Raw genomic sequence first — 13,361 nt, forward strand, 5'->3', positions numbered from 1 at the left:
ACGATGAGATTTTCTCACTCGTATCGATGCTTAAAGTCTGTCCGAATCATGTTAGCAATTGCCGCATTTTATGAAATCTGGCAAATGGATAACAAAGCTACAATCCTTAATGGATTTATTAAAAAGAGTTGTATATGATGCAACCAGAGGGTTTTGTCAATCTTAAAGGTGCTAACAAAATGTGCAAGCTCCAGCGATCCATCTGTGGACTGGTGCAAGCATCTCGGAGTTGGAATATATGTTTTGGTGAGTTGATTAAAGCATATAGTTTTATACAGACTTGCGGTGAAGCCTGTATTTACAAGAAAGTGACTGGGAGTACTACAACCTTTCTGATAAATATATGTAAATGACATATTGTTGATCAGAAACGATGTAGAATTTTCTGGAAAGCATAAAGGAGTATTTGAAAGGAGTTTTTCAAAGAAAGACCTCGATGAAGCTGCTTACACATTGAGCATCAAGATCTATAGAGATAGATCAAGACGCTTGATAAGTTATTTCAATGAGTACATACCTTGACAAGATTTTGAAGTACTTCAAAATGGAACAGTCAAAGAAGGAGTTCTTGCCTGTGTTGCAAGGTATGAAGTTGAGTAAAGACTCAAAACCCGACCACAGCAGAAAACAGAAAGAGAATGATAAGTCATTCCCTATGCCTCGGTCATAGGTTCTATAAAGTATGCTATGCTATTTACCAGTCCTATTGTATACCTTAGCATCTTTCTGGCAAGAGAGTACAATAATGATCTAGGAGTAGATCACTGGACAGTAGTCAAAATTATCCTTAGTGGAATAAGGAAATATTTCTCAATTATGGAGGTGACAAAAAGGTTCGTCGTAAAAGTTACGTCGATGCCAGTTTTGACACAGATCTGGATGACTCTAAGTCTCGATCTAGATACATATTGAAAATGGGAGCAATAAGCTAGAGCAGCTCCGTGCAGAGCATTGTTGACGTAGAAAGTACAAATTTGATCTAGGAGTAGATCACTGGACAACGGTCAAAAATATCCTTAGAGGACTAAGGAAATATTTCTCGGTTATGGAGGTGATAAAAAAGTTCGTCGTAAAGAGTTACGTCGATGCAAGCTTTTTACATCGATCTAGATGACTCTAAGTCTAAATCTGGATACATATTGAAAGTGGGAGCAATTAGGTAGAGTAGCTCTGTGCAGAGCATTGTAGACATAGAAATTTGCAAAATACATACGGATCTGAATGTTGCAGACCCGTAGACTAAGCTTCTCTCACAAGCAAAACATGATCACTCTTTGGGTGTTAATCACATAGTGATGTGAACTAGATTATAGACTCTAGCAAACCCTTTGGGTATTAGTCACATGGAGATGTGAACTAATCACATAAAGATGTGAACTAGATTATTGACTGTAGTGCAAGTGGGAGATTGAAGGAAATATGTACTAGAGGCAATAGTAAAGTTATTGTTTATTTCCTTATATCATGATAAATGTTTATTATTCATCCTAGAATTGTATTAACCGGAAACATGATACATGTGTGAATACATAGACAAACAGAGTGTCACTAGTATGCCTCTACTTGACTAGCTCGTTGATTAAAGATGGTTATGTTTCCTAGCCATAGACAAAGAGTTGTCATTTGATTAACGAGATCTCATCATTAGGAGAATAATGTGATTGAATTGACCCATTGTGTTAGCTTAGCACTTGATCGTTTAGTTTGTCGCTATTGCTTTCTTCATGACTTATACATGTTCCTATGACTATGAGATTATGCAATTCCCGTTTACCGGAGGAACACTTTGTGTGCTACCAAACGTCACAACGTAACTGGGTGATTATAAAGGTGCTCTACAGGTGTCTCCGAAGGTACTTGTTGGGTTGGCGTACTTCGAGATTAGGAGTTGTCACTCCGATTGTTGGAGGGGTATCTCTGGGCCCACTCGGTACTACACATCACTTAAGCCTTGCAAGCATTGCAACTAATGAGTTAGTTGCGGGATGATGTATTACGGAACGAGTAAAGAGACTTGCCGGTAACGAGATTGAACTAGGTATCGAGATATCGACGATCAAATCTCGGGCAAGTAACATACCGATGACAAAGGGAACAACGTATGTTGTTATGCGGTTTAACCGATAAAGATCTTCGTAGAATATGTAGGAGCCAATATGAGCATCCAGGTTCCGCTATTGGTTATTGACCGGAGACGTGTCTCAGTCATGTCTACATAGTTCTCGAACCCGTAGGGTCCGCACGCTTAAAGGATCGGTGACGATTTGTATTATGAGTTATGTGATTTGATGTACCGAAGGTAGTTCGGAGTCCCAGATGAGATCGGGGACATGACGAGGAGTCTCGAAATGGTCGAGACGTAAAGATCGATATATTGGGCGACTATATTCGGACATCAGAAAGGTTCCGAGTGATTCGGATATTTTTCGGAGTACCGAGGAGTTACGGGAATACAGGGAAGTAGTATTGGGCCTTAATGGGCCTTAGTGGGAAGGAGAGGCAGCAGCCAGGAGGTGGCGTGCGCCCCTCCCAAGCCCAGTCCGAATTGGACAAAGGGTTTGGGGCGCGGCCCCCCTCTCCCTTCCTTCTCCACTCCCCTCCTTTCCCCCCTTCTCCTAGTTGGACTAGGAAAGGAGAAAACCTACTCCTAATAGGAGTAGGAATCCTACTCCCTTGGCGCGCCCCTCCTAGGGCCGGCCTCCTCCTCCCTTGCTCCTTTATATACGGGGGCAGGGGGGCACCCCAAGACACACAAGTTGATCACAAAGATCTCTCCCAGCCGTGTGCGGTGCCCCCCTCCACCATAATCCACCTCGGTCGTACTGTAGCGGTGTTTAGGCGAAGCCCTGCTGTGGTAGCTTCATCAACATCGTCACCTCGCCGCCGTGCTGATGAAACTCTTCCCCGAGCTCTAATGTATCGTGAGTTCGCGGGACGTCACCGAGCTGAACGTGTGCTGAACACGGAGGTGCCGTACATTCGGTACTAAGGATCGGTCGATCGTGAAGACATACGACTACATCAACCGCGTTGTGCTAACGCTTCCGCTTTCGGTCTACGAGGGTACGGGGACACACTCTCCCCTCTCGTTGCTATGCATCACCACGATCTTGCGTGTGCGTAAGAAATTTTTGAAATTACTACGTTCCCCAATAGTCGGTTCCTTAGTGACCCAGGGTCATTTCGGTAAATCAAAGTCGGGTTGCCTCCTGGCTATAAATAGCCCACCCCCTACACCATAAATCTGTGGCTGCTCAGAGTTAGTGCACGGCTTTTGTCGTTTGAGAGCAACCCACCTTCGAAGCTTTTGAGAGAGAAATCCTTGCGAGGACAAAACCCTAAACACCCAGAGCCAAAGAGTGTTAGGCATCACTGAAGTCTTTCTGTTTGCGTGATCTGAAGACTTGTTACACTTGAGGACTGTGAATCATCCAGTCGGTTAGGCGTCGCGTTCTGAGCATCCAAGAGTCATTGTGGATCGCCGATGGACGAAGTCTGTGAAGGGGAATAAGGTAAAGACGCGGTCTTCTGAGTTGAATCTCAGCCTTCCTAACCAGACGTATAGTTGTCACAGCAATTGGAACTGGTCCAACAAATCCTTGTCCTCACCAAGCAATTGGTTCTATCATTTACCTTTCTTTACTTACTGTTTGTCTTCATGAAGTCATTGCCTTCTTGCGTGATCTGATTGACTTCGCTGTGTGAAGACTGTTGTTGTTTGGCTTCATACTATCTTCCATCCTGATTCATTCTACCTAGCTGCTGATAGTCTTCGTGCTTTCACTTCATTGCTTACTTGACTATGGTTTGTCTAGTGTAGTCTACCTTCCGCTGCATATCAATAGGTTCATTTCTATTGTTTGGCTTCAAAGCCCCCGTGCCTTGAAGACTTTCATAAAAATCGCCTATTCACCCCCCTTCTAGTCGACAACTAGCACTTTCACATGTATCCGACTTAAACCCGTAATACCCTCCGCGTACTCCAAGTCTAGCTAACCGTAGTCAAGTACACACATTCGACATAATTTTAACATGCATCATTATGAACACACGGTCATAGCTTCTGTGACATAATTCTATTAATTAAAAGTAATTTGGCAGACCTTAAAAGATTGAATATCAGCCAGCCACATATGGTTTAACTAACATCATGAGTTCTAACTTTGTTTTCATAATGTGTATTGCATAGTCACCTTTGGCGACTCCTCTTTGAATATGCAATTCCCACATATTAAAAGTTCACAACCACTGAAAGTGGCAGATACTAAATTACACTAAGGTCACGAAATTATCGATGATTGAAAGCAAGACTATCTTTGATATATGCCCAGAAAAAATGGTCGGATTGAAAAACTACTCTATGGCTCTATGTATACAACTGGCCCCCATTTGATCGATGATGTGAGATTCTATCATGGACGCCACCAGATCTAGTATATTCAAGACACATGGTGTCGATAATAATTATACTTATGCCCTGCAATAGTCAAATACGGCGTTTGGATATATTGTCTCTGACTGCTACCAGCCAGAGCATCAAAATTCTACATTAAACTCTGTGGACTACCAAGTCATACATACCAACTCTCACATGGCTCTACGGAGAAACAATTGCAAGCCCAAACAAACCGGACCATCACCATCGCAAGCCAACTCAATTGCACAAAACTCTAACAGCGGAAGAACATGAAGTTGGAACAGGGTCTGCATGACTTAATTCCAGAAGAAGATACAATTTCCATAGAAAAGGTGAAGAGCTTGTTGCCGCGTAGCTGGGGGTAATGGCAAGAGGCGAGATGAGCCAATGACAAAATCACCTAAAATGTCTCAGGCCTGGACCGAATTCAATGTTTTTGGACGGGATGCTTTGTTCTTCATTCATCTCAAGGATTTCACACATAGTTACATGGCTCCATGCGGATGCACGCGCCGGGAGAATGGAATGGTTAAATTTAGAAATGCCTGCTGAACTGTTGAAGATATATTCTTCTATTTGAGAAATCCAGTCAATTAGGAACGTAGATGTAGGATACAGCATATTTTGGCTTCGACGGTCACCAAAATTATCCGTCGAAGAAACAAATTGTCATTATTATTGATGATCTGTCACGAACTGTACTTGAGAATGTTGAGCTAATAAACAATCGGAACCTCAGACTCACTAGAGAATTACGTAATGCGTGACTATGACTATACAATCGATGCTACTTGCGGTGGAACAGTTCATGAGAAATGAACACGCCTTCTCATCAACCCAACCACCTACAATGAACCTACATAACTCCAATACGTACTGAGAGTTCTAATTAAGTTCAGAACTAGCAGCGATCTTGACCGTCGGATGAAACTTGCGCACATTTTAATGGATAAAAAAACCAAATCAATCAATAGTTGGCACATGCTACTCCGACATGGAAGTTGACAGAAGAATACAAAAAGCAGGCATGTATCATGGGGTCATGGGCTCATGGCATGGGTAAGAGACTCGCCTTCAGCTAAAGGCATCTCCAACAATTTGTATGTTAGCTTGTTGGTAAAATATGTCATGTCATCAATCAACATCTTAATATACAACAATTTCAATGGGTTGTATCTAGTTTGTCCAATAGAGCGTGAGATAATAAATAAGGTGTTCTCTCATTCTACATTGGAACTTGTGCAAGGTATGTTGGTTCATGTACATACAACCTTTCTCTCTTGGATGGTCATTACCCCAAATTTCTCAATTGGCTGCCTACTGAATTCTTTCCCCTCTTGTGACAATGAGTAGCCTTTCCCTTGTCCCCATGTGGATTCTACTGTTACCAGGCCCCACTAGTTGACGTTATTGTGGAAAATCTCGGTTCCAGACGCCCTAAGCATGCATCGATGTCGACTGAAAGAATCAGTATTGTAATTTATCTGATAAAAATCTGCGCATATATTGGATCGTTGGTGCACATCTTTTTTCGCAAGGAGGTTAGTTATCAGGAAAGAAATTCTAAAGTTATTTGTTCATAGATTTGACCCCTCATCTCTGCCTTAATTCTCTGAAGTGTTGCTTTCTGATCTGAATTTATCCTACTAGCTAGTACGTTAGATAGGTAGGACACTTGCATGTTTTGAAGCCAACAATTAAGGGCAGAGCTAGTCTCCGCTGCTAGTATACAAACAAAACTGATTAATGGCACATAAGCATGACATAGCTTGGGCGTCAACTTGAAGCTTCCCTCTCGTCATTGCTGTCACTTACTGAATCAATAAATTAATTAAGGACACGTTCTTCCTGTCATTTCAATGTGCTCGTGTGATCGATCTGTTCCATGGAGGACCCAACTACCCTGTGGGTTCTACTTGCCAAACTCTTGGTAACCTAAACAATACTCCATTCGTTTCGAATTACTTGTCGCGGAAATGGATGTATCTAGACGTATTTTAGTTTTAGATACATCCATTTATGTGACAAGTAATTTCGATTTCTGTGACAAGTAATTTCGACCGGAGGGAGGGAGTATATTTTACCAAGATCATCCAGGCTAGATATAGGTTAGCTACCTCTTCCAAGATCGCCATTCTAGATATGCACACTTTCTGATATGATCGATGACCACTACTCATGTCACTGGCTGTTTTGCAGTATGGTTGTCATCAAAACTGTTTGACTCCATCGTGTACGCATTGTTGCTAACTTCCATTTGAGACCATGTGCATTCAAAGATAAAGAGGCAGGTTGCAAAGTCGCGATTGCTGCATATGAACAAGCTATCGGCCGTCTTAATTTTGTGTATACATACTCTCTCCGTTCGGAGACACTTGTCGGAGAAATGCATAAAAATGGATGTATCTCGAACTAAAATACGTCTAAATACATTGATTCCTCCGTTCGACAAGTATTTCTGGACGGAGGGAGTATATGGTTATATCCGTACCCTACTTGTAATTTCTTACTCTTCTTTTCTAATGCACGCGTCTCACAGATGATGGTTTCTTTTGGAGTACAATGCAATTCTTCCTTTACAACAACTACAAACTAGGAATCATTTGCAGAAGCAACATATATAGTCCCTTGTTTCATGAGCATATACATAAGGTCTAGGCTCTGCGGACTGCATGTATATACAACCTCCATCACAAATTACTTGTCTTAGATTTATCTAGATATGGATGTATCTAATGCTAAAACATGTCTAGATGCATCAGTGTCTACAAGAATCTAAGACAACTAATTTGGGATGGAGGGAGTAATATAGATAGATATGTACGTTAGATACTTGGTGAAGTCACATAGGTCTACAGGTCAGAACTTTTCCGATCGTACAACTAATCACCATGTTCATCTCCACTCAAGATATTATGAGTCGATGTTCCTCAAGAAGCAAAAGAAGGGGTTGACTTCCAAATTCTGATCCATACGTAGGCATGAATGCATACTACCGTAGTGCCAATTTTGTATGTCTCATTGTAACAGCTTCCAACTCATACGTAGTCAAACAAGTATATATGCAGATGTGCCAATAAGAAAACTCAGAGACGAAGACATATAATCAACTGCCTATAAGTTTGAAATATACTGGTTGTAATTGTAAACACAAAGATCCAACTAACGGATGTATTGAATTAGTAATGCCACTTGTTACCTAGTAGAAAAATACAAGTCCTTTGGTTTTTCTTCCGGACAAAAAGAAGAGGAAGGAAACTTGACAAGCACCAGTGGGATTACCTACCTCTTGAATTGCTGCAAATTTCAATCCCTGAGCCACCTAACACAGTGTGTAAAGTCCAGCCCGTGCGCACATATTCAAATACCAACGGCACTTCAGCATCTAAATGGAAAATTAGGCAAATTAACTAAGCTTGGATTAACAGGAATAATGTTCTTCTCTAACCGGGTAAATGCTGGATGCAGTTATTGATAGTTTTAGAGTAGAGATCGGCTCTGCTGCAAATAGACGACGAGAACATGAACTGTAAGCCATGAAGGTTTCAACGCATTGGGATCTAAAAAGAATGGTAACACTAGCTAAATCCATGATAACTGTAAGAGCACCAGTGGGATCACCAGAAGAGGCAGCCAGAACTATACTCACACGGCATTCTAGGCAATCGGCACAACTAACTTTGGATCACAGCACCACACTTTTTCTTAATCCCCATGAGATTAGCCATGATTAAGGTCAATGGTCTTGCATTTGTTTACTGTGTTGATATGTTGATTTCCCAAAGAATGTCATGCAAGTAGTCCACTACTGAACATGCATGCCTGTGGAAGAGGGGAACCTTGGATCTAGGGAGATTTATCTACGTACTTATTGTCTAGCTAGTCATGGTCCAAGCCTTGCAGTTCTAGCCCAGTTTTTGATGATAGATCTGGCTAGCTAGCGAGAAATCATTAGTTTTATTGTCTTTTTGTGATTTCCGTTAAAAAAATGATTTTTTGTGAATAAATTCTTTTTCTGACCATTCTTAGTCTAATTCATTATTCTCTGACATAATCACATAACTACTAATAACAAGTACGCCGTCGAATTAAGTGGACTTTTTCTGGCAGGAAATTCTGACTTATGTAGAAGACACATGGGCCTCGCTGTCCTCCCTCCCCCTCTCCAAATCTCATTACATGGATCAAAGACATATTGTATGAGCGATTATGACTGAACTTCCTCTAACGAACGGCCATACAGGACTGAAATTTGGTCAGAAAGTGATTCCTTGCTTGACGAAAGAGTCTCCCGCTCTATAATAATGGGCCCAGGCGACGCCGACGCCGAGGACGAGGACTCGCGGGAAGCTTCATCAACGCCAGAGGGGGGCAGACAGCAGCAGCATGTGGCGCACGTTGAAGCCTATTCGACACACGTAAATCTCAGTCTCCTCCGCCGATATATGGATTTTTCTGGCTCTCTGCGAGTCTTCACCAAAGAGTGCGGCTATGTTTGACATTTCTGACGCTGACTGCCTGATCAGCGTAGGTAAGCACCGGCGTACGGCGTTTGTTTATGCCAAAATAAATCCAGTCCAAACAGGAGAGGGGTGGAAGAGAAGAGAAGGTCGAGGCCATGGTCTATCTAGGCGCCTAGCTAGCTGTCTATATATAACAAGGCCATGGCAGGGCTGGTGCTAGGCTAGAGAAGAAAGGATTGGAAGCCTAGAGAAACTGCAAGGAAGAGTATGAGATAGCTTGTCTTCTGTGGAAGGAGATCGAGTTGATGAAGGGAGACCACCAGAGGCAGCTTGGCGGCCATGAAGAGCGGTTGAAAGATCAGGTTTCAAACTGTTTAATTACCTCTTGATTTTGTGTGTGTGCTTTGATATGCTTCAAAGAGTTTGATTATTTTTCTTGAATATGAGTGTTCATCTGGTGTTGGATAAGTATGGTAGGGCTAGTGGTAAGGACTTGGCTGAGTTTCTCTCTTCTATGAGATATGGTTCTTGATCCATGTATCATGTATGAGAACTTGAGAAGTCAGGGACTTCTCTTTCTCATGTCAAAATCTATCAGGTGATCATCTTTAGGGACCACAGATCCTGGTGCACGTAGAATAATAGTCAAATTAAACATGTGGATAAGCCAAGAAATGGATTTTTCCACAGCTTGTCATCCAATAAATTCATGCTGTTATGAATTGTTTGCTCATCTTATACTAATATATTAATATCGACTTTCATGTTGGGGTGTTGCAGATGAGAGATGAACATCGAGCCTCGGATGGCAATTTTTTCAAGTTCTTGCAAAACCAGTCAAGCACAAAAAAAGAGGTACATAATTATCCTTTAAACTGAAACTACTAATAAGTAGCCTTTAAATTTCTTAATTACCCTGAAATTACCCAACAAATTCAAGAAAAAGAACCTACATCTATTAGCTGTATATATTTCACTATAATTTTGTCCATCTTCCTTGGTAGTTCAAAACTAGTTAGTCTCCGGTAGTCAGATAGTACATACACACCAAGCCAAGTAGCCAACTAGCCATAAACATATGTGCTTTGCTTCACCAATGAGTATATAACTAATAACGGGTCTCGCTGTTGTGATGCTTTCATCGATTCAGGCTCAAGAAGACAAGATTGCATCCACGAGGGCAGAGATGGGCGAAGTGAGAAAAGAGAACGAGAGGCTGAAGACGATGCTGTCACGGATGGTGGAGGACCATCGATCCCTTCAGAAGCAGTTGGATGTTCTCCACCAGCAAGGGCGGGGCAAGAACCTCGCTGTGGGCTCACCGGCGCACACATCGCCTTCCAACGACGTCAAGGAGCCCGGGTTCGCCTCTTTGCGCCTCGGAACGAGTGCCGGCACGAGCAGGCAGAACATGGGAGAAAAGATAAAGAGAGGCACTAATAATCCAGAAAGCAGAGACATGTCTCTTGAACTATCACCAGGCTGCAAAGCTGTTGGTGTAGCTGGTCAAAGTGAGACGAAGGTGCATCGGGATGCACTGACGTTGAGCCCTGGAGGCAGCTCCGAGGAGGAGGCCGTGGAGACGACGACAACGTCAGCCGCAGCGAGCAAAATGGTGAAGAACCCGAGAAGCACCGGCAGTGGTGTGGAGGCGGAGGACGAAGTGGCCCAGCAGCCACTGGCCAAGAAGGCCAGGGTGTCTGTGAGGGCTAGGTGTGACACGCCAACGGTACGTACATATATATATAGATACATACACAAGTGACTAAGCAATGAAATGTTAAATGGGTGAGATGGACATTCATTATAAAGATTATTTGTGTTTGCCTTATATATGAAACGGAGTGAAAGGCTGTTTCAAGAGAACATAAATGATTTGTGTGGTTTGTTGGCCTTAGATGAATGATGGATGCTAGTGGAGGAAGTACGGTCAAAAGATATCCAAAGGGAACCCGTGTCCGTGCGCCTACTACCGCTGCACCGTCGCAACGGGGTGCCCCGTCAGGAAGCAGGTATGGTTTGCATGATCATTATCACAAAGTAAAATTCTTAACTGATGTTTGGTAATTGGTACTACCAGTATACTACATGGATCAGTGTACTGTGCATCTGAAGTCCTCGGCCGATCAGTGTACCTAACATAAATATATCCATGCTAAAAGTTCTCAAACAAAATTAAAGTAACCAAGTTTCATGCCCATAGCATACCTCTCACATACCACAATATTTCAAATATAAGTGATCAGCTTAAGAAATAAATGTAACAGATTCAAATAATGTGGTAGGTTAACATGCACATTCACATCACTATTTGAACTGCTTAGTGTTCGTGGCATGATTTGTCTTTTTTTTTAGGTTGCGAGTTTAATTTATAACTGAAATTTCATGACATGATAGATGTAAATTGTGTGTGCGTGTGTACTCAATTATTTACATGATTTTTAATAACTTTTGGCATGGATTTTCTAAGCAGCTGCACAAGGACTTCATGTACAAATGAGTGTGCACATTTGTGCGCTCGGTATAAGAAAAAACAATCTTCCCTTTGGTAATAGCATTGGCAGGGATTTGCACTTGAACTAATCAAGTTTGCAAGTAAAATTCTTAACTAATCATAGATGCTTTAACACTTGCGTAGTCACGCTCATATTTCTTCAATGACATGAACACACAATGATGCAGAGGCCGGAGGTCATCCTCCTTTTCTAAAAAAATGAACACACACTGAACACAGCATCCTTCCTGTTAGTAATTTGTGACGAATTAGCGCAAAACTGATAGCCTTTTGTTAGGTCTCGCAATTATGGTATTTTCAGCCGATGCTTGCCATAATTGTGATAATTTTTTTGCTATTTACTGTCACCATGGTCACCAAGACCATGCATTTATGTTTTTCCCCAGGTGCAGAGATGTAAGGAGGACATGTCGATCCTGATCACCACCTACGAGGGTGTGCACAACCACCACCTCTCCGCCTCCGCCACCGCCATGGCATCCACCACTTCTGCCGCTGCGTCCATGCTCATGTCAGGCTCCTCCACCTCATTCGGCTTCCCCTCCGCTGCCTCCATCCTCCACGACCTCAGGTTCGGCCTCCCAACGGCAACCACCGTCAACCCGTCCAACCAGCTGACCGGCCGTCCGTTCTTCCTCCCGGTAGCCGGCGGTGCGTCCATCAGCTCCACCCCGTCATACCCCACCATCACCCTCGACCTCACCTCACAGGCCGCCTCGCAACATGCCTTCTCCCTCAGCAATAGCAATAGGTTCTCCTCCAGCTTCACCGACTCTCACGAACACAACAACATCACTAGTAGGTACCCTTCCACGACCTTCTCCTTCTCTAGCTTCAACGCGAGTAGCCTACCCGGCGCCACCACTTGGCCATCAGGGGTTGGATCATACATGGGCTACGGATCCTCGTCTGACACGTCCTACAACGGCCCCAACAAGGGCACATTCAAAGCTGCACTGAGCAGCATCCTTGGAAGGCAACAAGGCTCGGCGACATCGCTCTACCAACTGGTGCATGTGCGACAGAGGGCGGCTGAGTTGAGCAGTGGTGGCACGGGCACGGCGGGGCCGATCGTGCTCACTGATACGATCGCTAAGGCGATTACGTCGAACCCGGGCTTCCACACGGCACTTACAGCTGCCATCACATCGTACGTCGACAAGCCGACAACAGGAGGTGAGAAGGGGCTCGAGTGGGGGGGGGGCACCTCGGGCTCGGGCCGCCGAGTGCGACGACTGCGGTGTGCTCGTCAGTGCTTCTGACACGGGTGTCTTCAACGGAAGCCGCACAGAACGGTTCTCCAAATGGCAGGATGAGGTTGCAGCCGTCGCTGGCACTGTCGAGCTCCACAAGTGCTACGGCTTCGACGTCTCCCGTATGAAGAGCATGGAGCACATCAATTGGTCAGATGAAGGTTATGAGTTATGTTTGTGGATTAATTTGATCGTTTAGTGTAGATATATATTGACTGTAGCATAATTGCTGAAAATGTGTTGATTGATTCATCAATCACAGCCTAAACACACACCAAGATTTTGTGTTTTGTGACAAGCTATTTGCATTTGCCTAATAAAAAATGGTGCAATGATCATACGAGACAAGTTGAAACTCTGATAAGAGAGTAACTGTTGACACCTGATTTTGGCAAGATACAGATTGCAATGAAGATGGTCTCGAGTGAACGGGTTTTCAGCATGAAAAGATTCACGTCGCCGAGTGGAACCACTTTGATGTTTCGGTTATATTCATTCGACTTTATCTTACGGACCGAAAGTATACTCCGAGTGGCATAATTCAATGTTCCGAGTGGTTTTTGGCCAATCACGTCTTCAAGATGACCTCGGATGAAGGAGCACTCTTAAGGAATTGTCTTCGTCTCGTTGAGGCAATCGATTTTGATATATAAATCATCTCAACCGAGTTCATATGCAAAAGTTAGAGGCAATACACTGCAGACCGAACCTCA

The 13,361-nt window shown here is 43.3% G+C and overlaps 1 pseudogene across 1 annotated transcript; it reads left to right on the forward strand.

Moving 5' to 3' along the window:
• Positions 1-8,887: 8,887 nt before the first annotated feature.
• On the forward strand, positions 8,888-13,096 carry LOC147957953 (WRKY transcription factor 72B-like; annotated as a pseudogene). Its single transcript, XR_015611718.1, has 5 exons — positions 8,888-9,242; positions 9,661-9,735; positions 10,031-10,609; positions 10,779-10,892; positions 11,782-13,096. The product of XR_015611718.1 is annotated as a WRKY transcription factor 72B-like (transcript).
• Positions 13,097-13,361: the final 265 nt, after the last annotated feature.

This window comes from Triticum urartu, chromosome 7A, assembly GCF_056163025.1.
Source record: "Triticum urartu cultivar PI428250 chromosome 7A, HENAU_Tu73, whole genome shotgun sequence".
Classification (NCBI taxonomy): Eukaryota; Viridiplantae; Streptophyta; class Magnoliopsida; order Poales; family Poaceae; genus Triticum; species Triticum urartu.